The following is a 15,374-nucleotide window of genomic DNA, read 5'->3' as shown; positions in this document are numbered from 1 at the left end:
AGAAAACAGGAATAGGAGGGAGGGACTATCTTGTTCTCATTTTCTTCAGAGGTGTGAAGTGTAGCCTGAAGTAGAAACAGATATTAGATGTAAGCTCAGCAGAGGCCTAAAATGATGAACATTTTGGTTGGAAAGAAAATCAAAGGCGTAAAAAATGGAGGAGATTGTGGAGTAGACAGAATCAGCATCTGAATCACAGAGGTGGAAGATGAGAGCTAGGAGAAGGGAACTGGAAGTGGTGTATAAATTAGGATTATTGATTTGTCAGAGAGGGCCAACGAGGTTGATCGAAAGTGCGAGGGGGTAAACTGGCTGAGATGAAAGGAGATGAAATTGTAGATAAAACAAGAGAAAAGAGTGCTCAATAAGGGAAGAGATTAGAAGGGTAATTTTACTGAGAGAAGAAGTTAATCCAGGGTTGAAGATCAATTGAGGAAATGATAGTAAAGAGGCAAGAAGATAAAGAACTGGTTTGGACATTAGGGTGTAAATAGAAGTCACCAAGGATGAAAACTGGGAAACTGAGAGAAAAGAAAGAGGGATAATCATTGTCAAAACCAGAGAAGATAATCGAAGGGGAGGAGACAATGGACAGCAAATAGTGGTAACATGGAGGGATAGAATCAGACTGAGGACAAGGAACAGGAGATGATGTAACAAAAAACAGGACTATGTAGCACTTTAAAGACTAACAAGATGGTTTATTGGGAAAGCTCATCACCTAATAAACAATCTTGTTAGTCCTGTTTTTTGTTTCAGCTAGACTAGACTAGCACAGTTACATCTCTATTTCTAGGAGATGATGTGTGAGAGAAGCAAAGTGCTAGAAATGGCTGGGGCAGAAGTGTCTTTTTATTCCCTGTATTATTTCTCCTGTACATCTCTCTCATGTGTCTCTTGATGTCATGGCTGTCCTCTGTTTAAAACACCAAAGTGAATTTAGCAAACTCTTATACAGCACTAGTTACCACTCTCAAATGTGCCCTAGTTCAACCTCATTTTTTGCCCCCAATGAGGTATACATTCCTATGTGAAATTTTATGGTCATCTATGTGGAAAATCCAAGATTCTATTAGCATCACTGATAGTTTGATTTGAAGGTTGGTGCAGGCATGCCTTTATTTACTATTGATGTGTTACCGTCTCTCCCTTGCTTTCATTAACATTGTACTAGAAGGCTTTCACAGAGTAGTACCAATGATTTTATCAACACTTTTATTAATTTTATGGATTTAAATTTTAAAATACACATACAATGTAATACAGTATTTATCTGAGTTACAAGTAAATACATTAGGCCAATTGTGCTACTGTAGGAATGATTTTGGTTCATTTATTTATGCCATAAAAAGTGACCCTAGAAACTTTTAATGGGAGATAGCCATGAACTGAATACAACAAACTTTGGTAGTCTTCAAAATCTGAAGCCAGATCTGGATCTACATCTTGCAAATGATCCTTATCTTTGTAACAGGCTCAACTAATCAGATTCAAAAGGCCATAGATGAACTCCACCTTCCAGATAGTTGGGCCATCCAGCGAGACTCAACAAAATTCCCTATAAATTGGATTGAGTTTCTCTCTCTATTTCTCTGGCTCATGGGTAGCTACCTATCCACAACACTGGCCACATTTTAAAATTAAAATCTGTGCAAAGACTTTTGCTTTCATTCACTTGCTTGTCCCTAGCAGAATAGTGCTTATCACTGCTGGGCTTGCCTCTTAATATGAGAATTTGGGAAAGTTCAGTATAGAATGACGGATTTTTCATTTAGGTTGTTCCACATTCAGTATGATACCCTGCCAGTACACCACATTAGCTTATTATTACCATATAATAACCACAAAAAGAAAATTAGTTATGATGCACTTGGTGGGTTATAATGGATTTTGCAATAACGTAACATTGAATTCAGTATGCGGGCCAAAAACAAAATTCCCAAGAGAGGGGATCTAATGAATTTAACTTTATATTGCTTCCTTGCCACAATATTAAAGAGAGAGCAGACAGACTCCTGTGACCACAGTCACATTATTTTTATACTTAATGCTCACCATGTAGTAGAATTCAGTTAATAGAAAATATTATTTACATACCCTAAGGAGTTATTGCAGTGTATCTTATCTAAAATCTGCATATTAAGGAGTTTCCAAGTTGTTCTCCATGGCATAGTCTATAAAAGAAAAATCCCTACATATGAATTTACATCGACACGATTCAAGCTTTTTAGCTGATGACCTTTTTTCCCTTTTGAAACAGAAAGTTCAGAAATGCAAACCGAAGCAAAAGGGTGGGAGCAATATAAACCATTGAATACATGATACATTTTGTACACTGTACACTATATGAAAAATAACACGATGATTCCTTATTGTGAACTATTTTAAAAATATCTAATATGTTTTCCAAAACAGATTATTTTGCATTTTACATTTTTCACTTTTCATGACCAAGCTTTCATGCACATGCTTCAGAAAAAGGAGCCTAACTGGTCACATCTGCTTCACTGAAATGAATTCTTTATGCTGTATAGATGCAGTCACGTCAATCCCAGGATATTAGACACACAAGCTGGGGGAGAAACATTTTTTATTGGACCAATCTCTGCTGGTGAGAGAGAGAATCTTTCGAGTCAATCAGAGCTCTTCTTCAGGCCTTGAAAAGACACTGCAAAAATGGTGGAACAGAGAGTATTTAGCATAAGTAGTTAGCACATATTGTAAGCAACCATTCACTTTACTCTGAACCCCAAAAGAGACAGAAAAACCTGATGGGAGTTCCTCTAGCCAGACCTAACTTTCTTTAAATGCACCATCTTTGAAAGTCTACTTTTTAAAGGACCCTTTTAAAATCATTTAAAAATGATGAAATGCATCCTAGCATACTCAAGGTGCTGACTGAGGAGATATCTGAGCTGTTAGCTATTATTTCTGAATAATTTCAAGGACTATGAGAGAGAGATCCCAGAAGGCTGGAAAAGGGCAAATCTAGTGCCCATCTATGAAAAAGAAAAATAAAGACATCCAGGGGAACTACAGGCAAGTCAACCTAACTTCTGTACCAGGAAAGATAATGGAGTAAATAATTAAGGAATCAATTTGCAAACATCTAGAAGATAATAACTTAATAAGCAACAATCAACATGGATTTATCAAGAACAAATCATGTCAAATCAAACGGATAGCTTTTTCTGACAGGATGACTAGATTTATGAATAAGGTAAAAGTGGTACATATAGACTTTAGTAAGGCATTTTATACAGTTTCACATGAATAGGGAAATGCTATCTAGATGGAGGTAGGTGAATATCTGGTTGTATACCAAACTCAGAAAGTAGTTGTAAATGATTCAGTCATGCTGAAAGGGCATAAAGTGTGGGGCTCTGCAGTAATCAGTTTTGGGACTGGTTCTGTTCAATTTCTTCATCAATTATTTAGACGATGGCATAGAGAGTACACTGATAACGTTTCCAGATGACACAGGGGTTGCCAGTGATTTGAAGGATAGGATTATAATTCAAAATGATATAGAAAAACTGGAGAAATGGTCTGAGGTAAATAGATGTATTTCAATAAGGATAAGTGCAAAATACTCCATTTAGGATGGAATAGTCAATTGCACATACAAAAAAATGGGAAATGACTATATAGGAAGAAATACTGCAGAAAGGAATTTAGGGGTCATAGTAGACTACAAGTGTGGCACTGTTGCCAAAAAGCCTAAAGAACATTCTGGGATGCAACAACAGGAGTGTTGTGAGAAACACACAAGACATAATTCTTCCCTTCTACTCTGCCAGTTTTGTGCACCACTTTTTAGGAAAGATATGGGCAAATTGGAGATGTTCCAAAGAACAACAAAAATGATTAAAAGTCTGGAAAACATGACCTATGAAGGTTTGTTTAGTCTGAACAAGAGAGGACTGAGAGGAGAAATGATCACAGCTTTCAAATACCTAAAAGGTTGTTACAAGGAAGAGGGAGAAAGATTATTCTCCTTTACTTCTGATGATAGGACAAGAAGCAATGAGCTTAAATTGCATCAGAGAAGAGTTAGGAAGTTTTTCCTAATGTTCAACCTAAGTGTAAAGGTGGTTAAGCACTTGAATAAATTGCCTAGGGAGGTTGTGGATTCTCCATCATTGGAGATTTTTAAGAACATGTTACAAAACACTTGTCAGGGATAGTCCAAATGGTGATTGGTACTGCCATGAGTGCAGAGGACTACACTTGATGCAAACTTAAATTCTATTATTCTATCTTCCTTCCAGTTCTGTGATTCTATGAAAATGCCTCTGTCTGGAAGCATGAGTGCCCAAAGACACCCTGAAAAGTTTTAAATTGTCTAAAATAAATAAAATAAATAAAATTATCATAGGCATTGACCTAATAGAATACACCAGTGAGCTGGAGTTTGATTCTGCATCAGTAGCAGCTTTGTCACTCACTTCAATGGAAGTAGATTTCTTTCTTTGAAACTGGATGCTTCAAAGTGACATGTAAGTTTTTTGACATGTCCCTAGTTGTACAATATTGTAACAAGAAAGGAATATTCCTGTCTCACTCTGTAATCTTATGTCCTTACTGCAAGATTAGTCATGGGGATAATTTGTATTCTTTGTAACCATGTGCATAACTATATATGCTAGATCCCTGATGTTGCTCCTATTGTAATCATATGAAAATAAGAACAGCTGTATGGGGTCAGACCAAAGGTCCATCTAGCCAAGTATCGTGTCGACAGTGTCAGGTGCTTTAGAGAGAATGAACGGACAGGTAATCACACGATCCATCCCATCACCTATTCTCAGCTTCTGGAAAACAGAGGCTAGGAACACCATCCCTGCACATCCTGGCTAATAGTCATTCATGGACTTCATGGATTTATCTAGTTCTTTTTTGAACCTGGTTGTAGCCTTGGCTTTCACAACATCCTCTGGTAAAGAGTTCCATAGACTGACTATGTGTTGTGTGAGGAGTTTATTTTGAAAACTCCTGACTATTAATTTCCTGTGGTGACCCCTAATTTTTGTATTATGAGGAGCAAATAATACTTCCTTAATTACTTTCTCTACACCAGTCATGATTTTATAGACCTCTATTATATCCCTCCTTTGTTATTTCTTTTCCAAGCTGAAGAATCCCAGTCTTACTAATCTCTCCTCATATGGAAGTTGTTCCATACCCTGAAGCTGTATGCACAAGTCATTGACGTTAGTGGGAGATCTGTCTTAGTAGAGAGTGTGTGACCCACTGGCAGATCTTTGACAGTTAATGGGAACAGATCTCTTTGTTTGTTAGGGAACACAAAATACTATTTCACTGTCCATGCATCATATCCATGCACTTTCCTATGCCAATTATAAACTAGAGGCTATTTTTTCAAGTCAAAGGGAAATTATTTCCTATTAGTCAATTCTCCCTCAATCTGTATTTTACTGCTATTGCTCTCAGGGCTAGTGCATATTTATATGCTATACATTTTCTGTGCATTATAATACCTTGCATTGCATAACATTTGAGGGGGCAAATTCTATCTTCAATTACACTGGAATAAATCTGAGGAAACTCCAAATATGTGTCAATGGAAATTTTGATAAGTAACTCACATTAGTGCTACTGAGAATTCTGTTAATTTAATCAGAAATATTAAAAAAATACATACTCCATATTGAAACAAGAACACAGTATATATTGAAACATGTGCACTGTAATTATCTGCAGTGTATGAGAGAAGTACACACATTAGAATCTGAAATAATATACTGAAGTGCAACAGTATAGTATGGAGACATTCACACATTTTGTGCTGCACTTTGATAATATCATTCTAAAGCTAAATTTGGAGATGGGCCCAAGCTATGCAGTTTGGATAAACTTGAGGGAAGTTTGAATGTGTGAGTGTGGTGAAGTTTTGGATTTTAGTTTGGCCCACTATATAGAGGACTTAGTCCTTAGTACTGCTTGAATTTGTAACAGAACCGTCAGGGCCACCATACTGGTGGGAGTACCCTGGCCATATCTCCTTCTGCTCTGGCAAGCACTCTACACTAGTTTCATGGCAACTGAGCATTACCTCACCTATGGAGAAACTTCACCTGCTGCTCATTTAGAGCAACCTTAAGTCTTTGTGCTACCAGACTGCTCTTGGAAGACAGCAAACTGACAATTCCAGAGACTTAGGGTTTCTTTATTAAAAAAACAAAAACAAAAATAAAAAAACCCTTGACACATACCAACAGCACAAGCAATGTGTAATCTTCCTTCCATTGCCCTGCCAACATAGTTAATCCTAATCAGAAAACCAGCCCTAGGGATGATAGGCTAGAGTCTTTGGCCTTTTTACTTGATCCAACAACAACAACAATAATAATTAATAATTAATAATAATAAATATCTATTGTCACCTAGACATCTCTGATAGTGAAATAAGGCCACCAACCCATTTCACAGATGTCTTTGACTAGCTAGTAGATGGTAACAACCTTTATGCACTTCCAGCCATGACTGGATTTGAATTGTAAGTGCAGTAAAGGTCATAAAGTATTAATGAAGTTCTTAATTGCTTAGAAAGAAGCAGAACTCTGACCCTGGTTTATTAGACTTAATAATTCCCTATGTGATATTCCTTCATCTATCCTGGAGGAGAAGAAAACTGGCATTCAGCCAGGGACAAGAGTTCTCGGTTTCCCTGAGTATATCCCACAGAATATGTACAAAATATTTCAATAGTAAATCAAAGTTTAATGGACAATTTATAGGCTGATATTTACAACATGCAAGCCTTCAGACAGCACTAGAAAGATGAGAAGGGGTTAAGATTTTGACATCATGTGGATTTTTTATCATAATCAATTTTTAGTGTGATATCTGGAATATTATCTTAAAAGATAAAGAAAAGAAAATGTTTATTTTGAAATAGTAAACATATTAAAGAGAAGGGGAGGAAAACATATTAGAATGGAAAAAATATTAGTGAAACTGTTAGAAAAAAACAGTACAAGTTATGACTAGAGACATTCAGCAATGAAATAAAAAGGATGCATGCAAATCATATTGTATGACTGTGTTGTGAGTACACAAGTAAGTTTGCTATTGTACACTGAATAATAATAATATACCTGCTTAGTACATCTTTTTTTGCTCTGTTTTGTAATATAACATGGAAAGTAAAATACAATTTAAAGAGTTCTGCACACAGTAGCTCATTTTCAACTTAGCAATACTTTACTTCTAATTACAAGTTTTAATTCATGGGATCTGACTGATAAATAACATTTCTCAAATATTTCAGTTACTGATACCATGTGTAGTGGCAAACATGCAGTCTTGTTTTATACTCAAGCCAGGGGGCAGCAGTGTACTGCAAAACTGATCATTCTTATGACAGCTCAGCAGCATTCACTGTAGGCAGTAATGAAATACTGAAAAATGCCACTTTTTATAAAATAAAATCGTTTTTGAAAATGAGTAACATGAAATCCCAATGCTAATATATGTCCGTGTTTTATGACATTTGATTAGTTCAGCTTGGTTTACTGTTGAGATTGCATAACCTTTTCACTGTCTGATACAAAGTAATACTTGAAGGGTTCTCAAAGGGTTATTATAATTATCATACTAAAATTCATATGGCTCTGTATATTAAGGTAAGATGATAACCCTATATGCTGTAAATGAAATATGTACAGTAATGTATACCTCTCTCTCTGTGTATGTGCATGCGTCTGCGTATACACAAGCAATTTATATCAATTATGCCTTAATTTATTCTGCAATTACTTATGACTCAAAAGTTCAGATTTTGTAATTTCCAAGTAATAGTGCTCTCAATAGATCTTCTTGCTGCCTATTAAATATAAAATGGTCAGTTTGCTCATTTGATCATATAAGGCCTGCCCTCCATGCTGTATATTGGCAACTTCAAAGATGGCACAGTGACTTCATATTAGCGCTCATTTTTAAAAGCATTCATTTGCATTTGTCCTGGCTACATTACAGACCTGCTCCTTAACTTTTGTGTTTACACATCCCTCTTGATCTTTAGGATTATCTACATCATGTGCTTGCTGATGTCATAGACATACTTTTGCTGTGAAAGATCTTAAGGCGTGGAACTTCTCTGAAATCCCTTTCCATTTTTTTTATATACTGTATACCTTAAACTCTTTTCCTTCTCTTAATGGTATTTTGTTTTTCTTTTCAACACGAACTACTGCTGAGCCCATATTTATTACTTTCCATTCAGTTTCATATATTTTCAGACTAATGAAAAAGTCATGAGGAACTGAAACCTCTAATGACCTGTAGTTGAAGGCAAATCCCCACAAGTGGTCAAGTCCGTAATTTACAAAATTCTCATCACAGCAACATCCATTATTAAAGCTTTCCACCTTCTCTGATTGGCTAGGGGGACATCATTCTATCCTGGTTAATGATGACTGATCTCAGTTATTCATACCTTTGTCACCTTTTGTCTGGACTACAGCAATTCAATATGCCTGGACACAAAGTCTTCACCACTTAGGAAATTCCAACTATAAAACTATGTCCTCAACAACTCTGGCTACATCAAGTACATCAGACCTGTTCTCCATGTTCTATGGCTTCTTTCCATATAATAATGAACCAAGCTCAACATCTTAGTCCTTATCCTCAAGGCGCTCAATGGCTTGGGTCAAGCATATCTAAGAAATTGCATAAAGCTTTGAGAGATAGATCAGGTTCAACAAATCCACTTCTTGGTCACAATGGATCTTTCTACCAAATAGGTGAAATTTGTTTGTGCAGAAAACAAAAGATTTCTTGAAAGCTGAACCAAGACTGAGGAACAAACTCTTAGAGGATCATCAGAAACCTCACCACTTTCTGCTCAAAGGGCAAGGTGCATTTCTTTGAGCTTACCTCCTTTAACACATAGCACCCTGAACATTTAAAACTCAAAGCACCTCAAAATCAAACCACTGTACCACAACAAAACACTCCACAGCACACACAGTTTTCCCCTCTGGGGAGACAATGAGAGGGAGAATGGGCAACATGGGATGGATGTTGCTTAATGGAAGGTGCTCAGACCCTATGCATGATGAGGGCAGTATAAGAATCTAAATAGAATATAATTTCAATTTCAGTCCATCTCTTTCCTTTTATTTTAAAAAACAAGCTCTCTGTGAGCTTTTAAGAGTATTTTAAGAGGGCAAAACAGTATATTTTTATTATACTGTACTTTAATTGTGTTGTAGCACATACAAGCACATCATTGAGAAGGAATATTGCAGTAAAGGTAAATAACAGGATTCTAGTGGCATCTCTTGAATAATTTCACATCTGCAAAAGCTATACTTAAGAGCATATTCCCTTGTTTTCACATACTCATAATAATCTTGAAGAATAATATCTTTAGCAGTGAAACTTATCCTATGTGGTTTCAGCACAGAGGCACTTTTTTTTTCTGGAAATGAGGAAAATCTACTTAACTAGTTTATAACATTTTCCAGCATGTTAAGACTGCAGCTGAATATCCTCTCCCAGAATTTATAATCTCAGTGAAGCTCTATCTCCCTCTTTATGACTTTATAATGCAGTGGTCCCCAACCTTTCGAGGTTGTCGGGCGCCAGGGGGCGTGGCCGTTCGCCCGCCGGGCGCCAGGGGGCAGGGACACTTGTACCCCGGGGGCGGCCCCCCCTATAGCCGCATGCCCGGGGCCGGCGCTCCCCCCGCCCAGCGCCGCGCGCCCGGGGCCGGCGCTCCCCCCGCCCAGCGCCGTGCGCCCGGGGCCAGGCCAGCCCTGAGCCACCATTTTTAAAGCCCCGGTAGTGCGGACTCCATGCCCGCGGCTACACGCGGCATGGAGTAGGTAGTTTGAATTAGGCTTTCTAATTCGAACTACCAGTACACCTCGTTCCACGAGGAGTAATGGTAGTTCGAATTAGAAAGCCTAATTTGAACTACCTACTCCGTGCCGCGTGTAGCCGCCGGCACGGAGTCCGCACTAATGGGGATTTAAAAATGGTGCTGCCCGGCAAGATGCAAATGAAGCCCGGGATATTTAAATCCCGGGCTTCATTTGCAACTTCGAATGACTACATTAACCACTCTAGTTCGAACTAGGGTGGTAGTGTAGACATACCCAAAGAGTCTCACAATAAAGCTATTCCACAAACTTCTGTACATTATACAGTAAATCAATATAATTTTACAACAGAAAAACTCTTCTAAGTACGATATGTTAAATCAATGGATATTCACACTAAGATTCACCTTTAAGCTTTCACATATTACTTGATAAATGACTGAGTTTCAACAAGCTCCATCAAATGCATTATAGGAATAATAAATAATAATAGCTCCAAGTAAACTTTAGTAGAACCTTGGACTTACAGACACTTTGGGAATGGGGGTTGTTCATAACGCTGACCAAACAAAACATTACAGCTGCCTTTTTCGAAAGTTTACAAATGAGCCTTGAGTTAATACAGCTTGGAAACTTTATTATGTAAAAGAAAAATGCTCAGTACTATGCTGTGCAGGTTGAACCTCCCACACATGGGATTCTCTGGACTGGCAGCATCTGTGGACTGGCAAAGAGCCCCAGAACAGCTCAGGGGCTGGAGAGCCCTAGCTGGGTCAGGTAGCATCTGGGAAGCCCCCCCACAGGCCCAGAACCCCCAGCATTAATGGGGCCAAGAGGTGGCTCAGGAGCCCCTGGGTGAGCAGGGCCAGGCAGCAGGTGGGGAGCTTGGGAACCCTAGTGGCGACAGGGCTGGGATGACTTGGCAGCCTTTGTCAGGGAACCCCCAGCTGAAGTGAAGCTGGTGGAGGTGGGTGGCTGGAATCCCCAGCAGCAGCAGAGCCAGCCACTGGGTGGCCCCAGCCAGGAACCCCAGGAAACACCCTGAGGCAGCAGGACTAGCAGCAGCCAAGCGGTCCATGCTGGGAACCCCTGGAGACCCTGGGACAGTGGGTGAGCAGCAAGGTGGGGTGCCGTGCTTGGCCACTGTTGGGGGAGCAGTGGCAGGACAGGGAGCCACTCCCAGCAGTAAAGCACTGAATTCCCCTGGACTAGCAAATTCCCTGGTCTGGGACAGTCCAGGTCCCAAGAGTGCTGGACCAGGGAGGTCCAACCTGTATTTGCTTTTTTGGGGGGGAGGGTCTGATCTCTGCTGGTACCTGACTGTGTACTTCCAGTTCCAAAGGAGGCATGTGCTTGACTAGTCAGTTCATAACTCTAGTGTTCATAACACTGAGGTTCTACTGTGAGAAAATCTGAGAAAATCTGTCAGCAGCAGATAAAAGTTAAGTAAAATAGCATACTTTGGTTACTGTTTGGGGCAAGTTCAAGCATGTGGCCACCTAGTGCCTATCTAGACAAAGTTGAACCTAAATTGCATTGCCGAAAATGTTGCAAACACCTGCCATTCTAAAAAGTCTCTTAGGCAAATCTCTGAAATGGAAACGGCATAAAATGACCTGTGACAGATCCCTGCCAATATAAAAGAGTATCTGTAAAGGCAGACACAGCAGTGATATGCTGCAGTCGTCCATCTGCTTAGCCCCAAGTTTAGCAGAATCCTCGTGAAGCTCATGGCAATGCTACTAACTTCATAGCCCTCCACATGGTCTCACCGGGATCCCCTCAGCTCTGAAATGTTGCTTTCATCCTCTTGCTTCTGTGCATCTCTCCAGGAATTACAGTGCTGCCTGACATTTGGATCAGGGCCCAGCCAAATGCACTCAGCCACAATATCAATTAGTCTTTGTACCAGTAGTTTATTTTTCTCTTTCATTCACAAAAGGAAGGATTCTGAGATATTTTAAAATCTACAGTCCCACAGATACTCACGATATAATGCTTTTGTGTGTCCCTTTCCCAGAGGTGATAATTACTCAACAGCATGCCCAGGAATTTTGGTGCCAAGGGCAGATCTCTGGTGTTATTTTTCTTGTACCACTCAAACATAAGCACTCACTGTTTTCTAACAGGCCACTCAATAAAATGAAGAGAATATAATGCTAGAAAGAACCACTTTGATAATCTATTCTCTGAAACGGAAATGACATAAAATGTGACATTCCTATATAACATAGGCCACAGGGCAAACACCGGTGTGATCTTCATTGATGAGCCTTGTAGCATCATTAAAGAGCCTTGGGATGAGAAACTGTGTCAGTCAGTGCTAGGTCTGAACTGAAGCATGCAGGAGACCATTTGTAGAGTTAGTCTGTCAAATTGAATGTGCAGTTCTGCATCACTGTCACCTATTTCATCTGAATCTCTCAGAGAGTACGGTGTGCAGAACAAGACCAGCTTATGTGGTCTCAGAACTTTCAGGCTGTGGTAGGAACACCCAGTCCTTAAGGCACTATGCAAAGCAAATTGTGGGGGGAAGGGACCTCACACACTGCCAGCCTCACATTATGGCTGTTGTTGGAATCCACATGTCCTGGAAGAAAAGATGAAGTCTACTACTATTTTTCTATGACATAGAGTGTCCCCTATGCATTACTGCAAGGGTGTTGCTTTTCAGACACCTAAACTTGATACACCTAAACTAACATACAATTGAACTATGTCTACCACTACAGGGGGCAAAGCATGCCCTCATAGACCTGTAATTTGTGGTTAGCTGAACAGTTCCATGATGTCTTCTTCCAAATATACCATGCTGCCCTCTCATTACTCAAAATCATATTGAACAGCATGCTTCACTGTCAGCAGAGCTCTGGCACAATTGTTTCTGAAAAATATTGACCCACACTTTCAAATGGTGTAAGTCAGTATAACTTGGTTGACTTCATAGGGTCCATGATGATTTATTCCAATTGAGAATATGGTTCTGGATATCTTGGCTTTTAGCATAAGATTCCCAGTACTTGACAGAAAGGAAAAAGGGGGAAGGTCAAACATCAGCTTCCGGAAACATGATTTTAGGTTACATACAAAAGTATTTTTTTTCTTCTCTCAGTAGTCCTACGAAGAGTCTGTTGGCTCATATCAACACTGGGGCTTCTGAAGATAATTCTGGGCATACTTACATATTGCTGACTAGGACTAGTTGAACAATTTCAAATGAAACATCTTCTGAATGGAAAATAGGAATTCATTGATATTTTCTATGTGTTGAGTTATAACATGTCACTGGAATTGTGTGCGTCTCCCCAGTTGCAAAATCATTAAACAGAACCTGGTGCCTTTGCTGCCCAACAGAAATGCTTTTCATGTGGGCAGCAGGGATGTTTCTGCCAAGATTTTCCTTATATAGAATGTAATTATGGGCAAATATGGCCAGCTGAGGTTTGAGCTCAGATAAAGGTTTGAAGATCAGCTAGTGGCCTGATACGAGCCAACAGGGAAAGGGCCAATGACCTAGTAGAATCCAGCTGTGGCAAGACCCTGGTATGAGAACAGTAAGTCCGACAATAAGGTGTGTCTGGGGAGATGGTCATGTTCCAAATATATACCCAGAGACGTGAAGTATACCCTACTTGACATTAAATATACTACTATTAGTGAGGATCCTACAACACATTTTCTTCAGATTAAGCCCTGCTTTGACCTAGCAGATTATAATGTAAAATACTGCCCTCTGAGAACATTAGCCCCTCTCAGTAGTTGGAGACAAATACCAGTCATGGTGAATTGGTTGAATTAGGTGAACCATCTAACCCAAGTAAATGTCTCTCATGCATGGGATCCTACTACCCACCTTCCCAGGTCTTGATGACCTTACAGGGGCTGATGACCTTGGCACTGATATTCTCACCTGGAAAATATCAGGTTTTTGTATAGAAACATCAGGCTGACCCCACACTTATTTGTGCTTTTGATCAGCTCTCTGTGGATAATGGAAAAACTCTGGAACACCAGCTACTGAATCAGTGACCTCATTTCAAACTCCGGCATGAGCAGATCAACTGCATCAAGTGAGACAAAGAGATGTGAAAAGTGAGGCCTCTGATTTTTGTCTCTGTGTATGGTCAATTGTGGAAGAACTTTGTACGTGATAGTTTAGGAGTGGTGAGGCCTGCATTCTTTCCCTCCCCTTTACCTTTTCCCTGTATCTGATGAGCCAGAAGCAAGTCTTTGGGAACATACGCCACTTAAGATAAGCATTGTTGCCAGTATAGCAAGAACAAGTATGAGATAGGGTAAAGGGCAAGAACGCATAAACAATTCTGTTTACCCTAACGTACTGATCACGTAAACAGGGCCAAAGGACAAGAAGATCCAGATCAGAACCAAATTGATAACTAACAGCTAAGCCCTACATCAGCACTAATGAGTAAGCCCTGGAAATTTCCAAACTGCCAAACAAGGCAGGAAAACTTTATTTAAGGCTGCTTCAGAGCCTAATAAATCGGACCTCACCAATGGGCTTTGGGTACCAGCGTCTCGGAAGCTGAGACAACCTCCCACTTCATCCGCAGCCTACCCAGGATCCCAGGCTTGCAGGAAAGGACGTAAGATATGACTCTTCTTTGTTATGTTGTTCTCCCATGTATGGGGCACAGCCGTTAGCTGTTAGGAAATAAACTATTTGTGTTTGACAGATACCTGTGTGGCGTCCTTTGTACCTTGGGAACCCAGTGTCGGACCTTAGACTTACTCTGGCCAGCTACATTCTGATTCTACTTGGCTCCAACCCACAGCTCCAGTTCCTGGCTCTGACTTCAGCAATAAGCAGTTGACTCTGGTGCTGACTTTTGACTTTATTCCCTACCTAGATGCCTGCTCCACCCACTAGAATTGATTACTGCTTTGAGTACTAGGCCAGGTTGCACACATCATGGTCCATAACAGAAGGCTTTACTGCCCATGCTGCTTGTATGAAAGCACACAACAAAACTTTTATTGAAGGATTCACCCTGTGACTTACTGCATGGCAGGCTTGTGCCTTGTGTCACAGTTAAGAATGCCAGATTCGGGATAAACTGCTGAGCAACTGGGAAGGCTCAGCTCAGAGTGTTGGGGTTATTCTTCCACTAGATATACCAAGCCAGTAACAAAAGTAAACTTCTGTCTCACCACACTGGTTAACAAGAAGTCATCAGTGCACTCTCCTTAGGAGTCCCGACACTCATTTCACTATCCAGACACTAGGCTTTATGATGAGTGATTACTGAACACCAATTTAATCAAACAAAGGGTTCTTCTTCACTGATCTGTTGACTGCTCTGGTCCAGAATGACTCTGAATGAAGGATACCACCTACTGAATCTTCAGTACTACTTTCTGCAGCAACATAAAGCTCCTTAGAGTTTCCAAGCCATCATTACTTAGTTTGAGACATCTGATAGGATCACACTACAAGGAAATGGGGCTGCTGCTTTTTCGGTCCTGATTGCCATAAACTAGTTTTCTTCTTCACATGCA

The sequence above is a fragment of the Pelodiscus sinensis genome, chromosome 3, assembly GCF_052426305.1.
Source record: "Pelodiscus sinensis isolate ZL-2025 chromosome 3, ASM5242630v1, whole genome shotgun sequence".
Classification (NCBI taxonomy): domain Eukaryota; kingdom Metazoa; phylum Chordata; order Testudines; family Trionychidae; genus Pelodiscus; species Pelodiscus sinensis.
Note: the sequence above shows the minus strand (reverse complement) of the source record.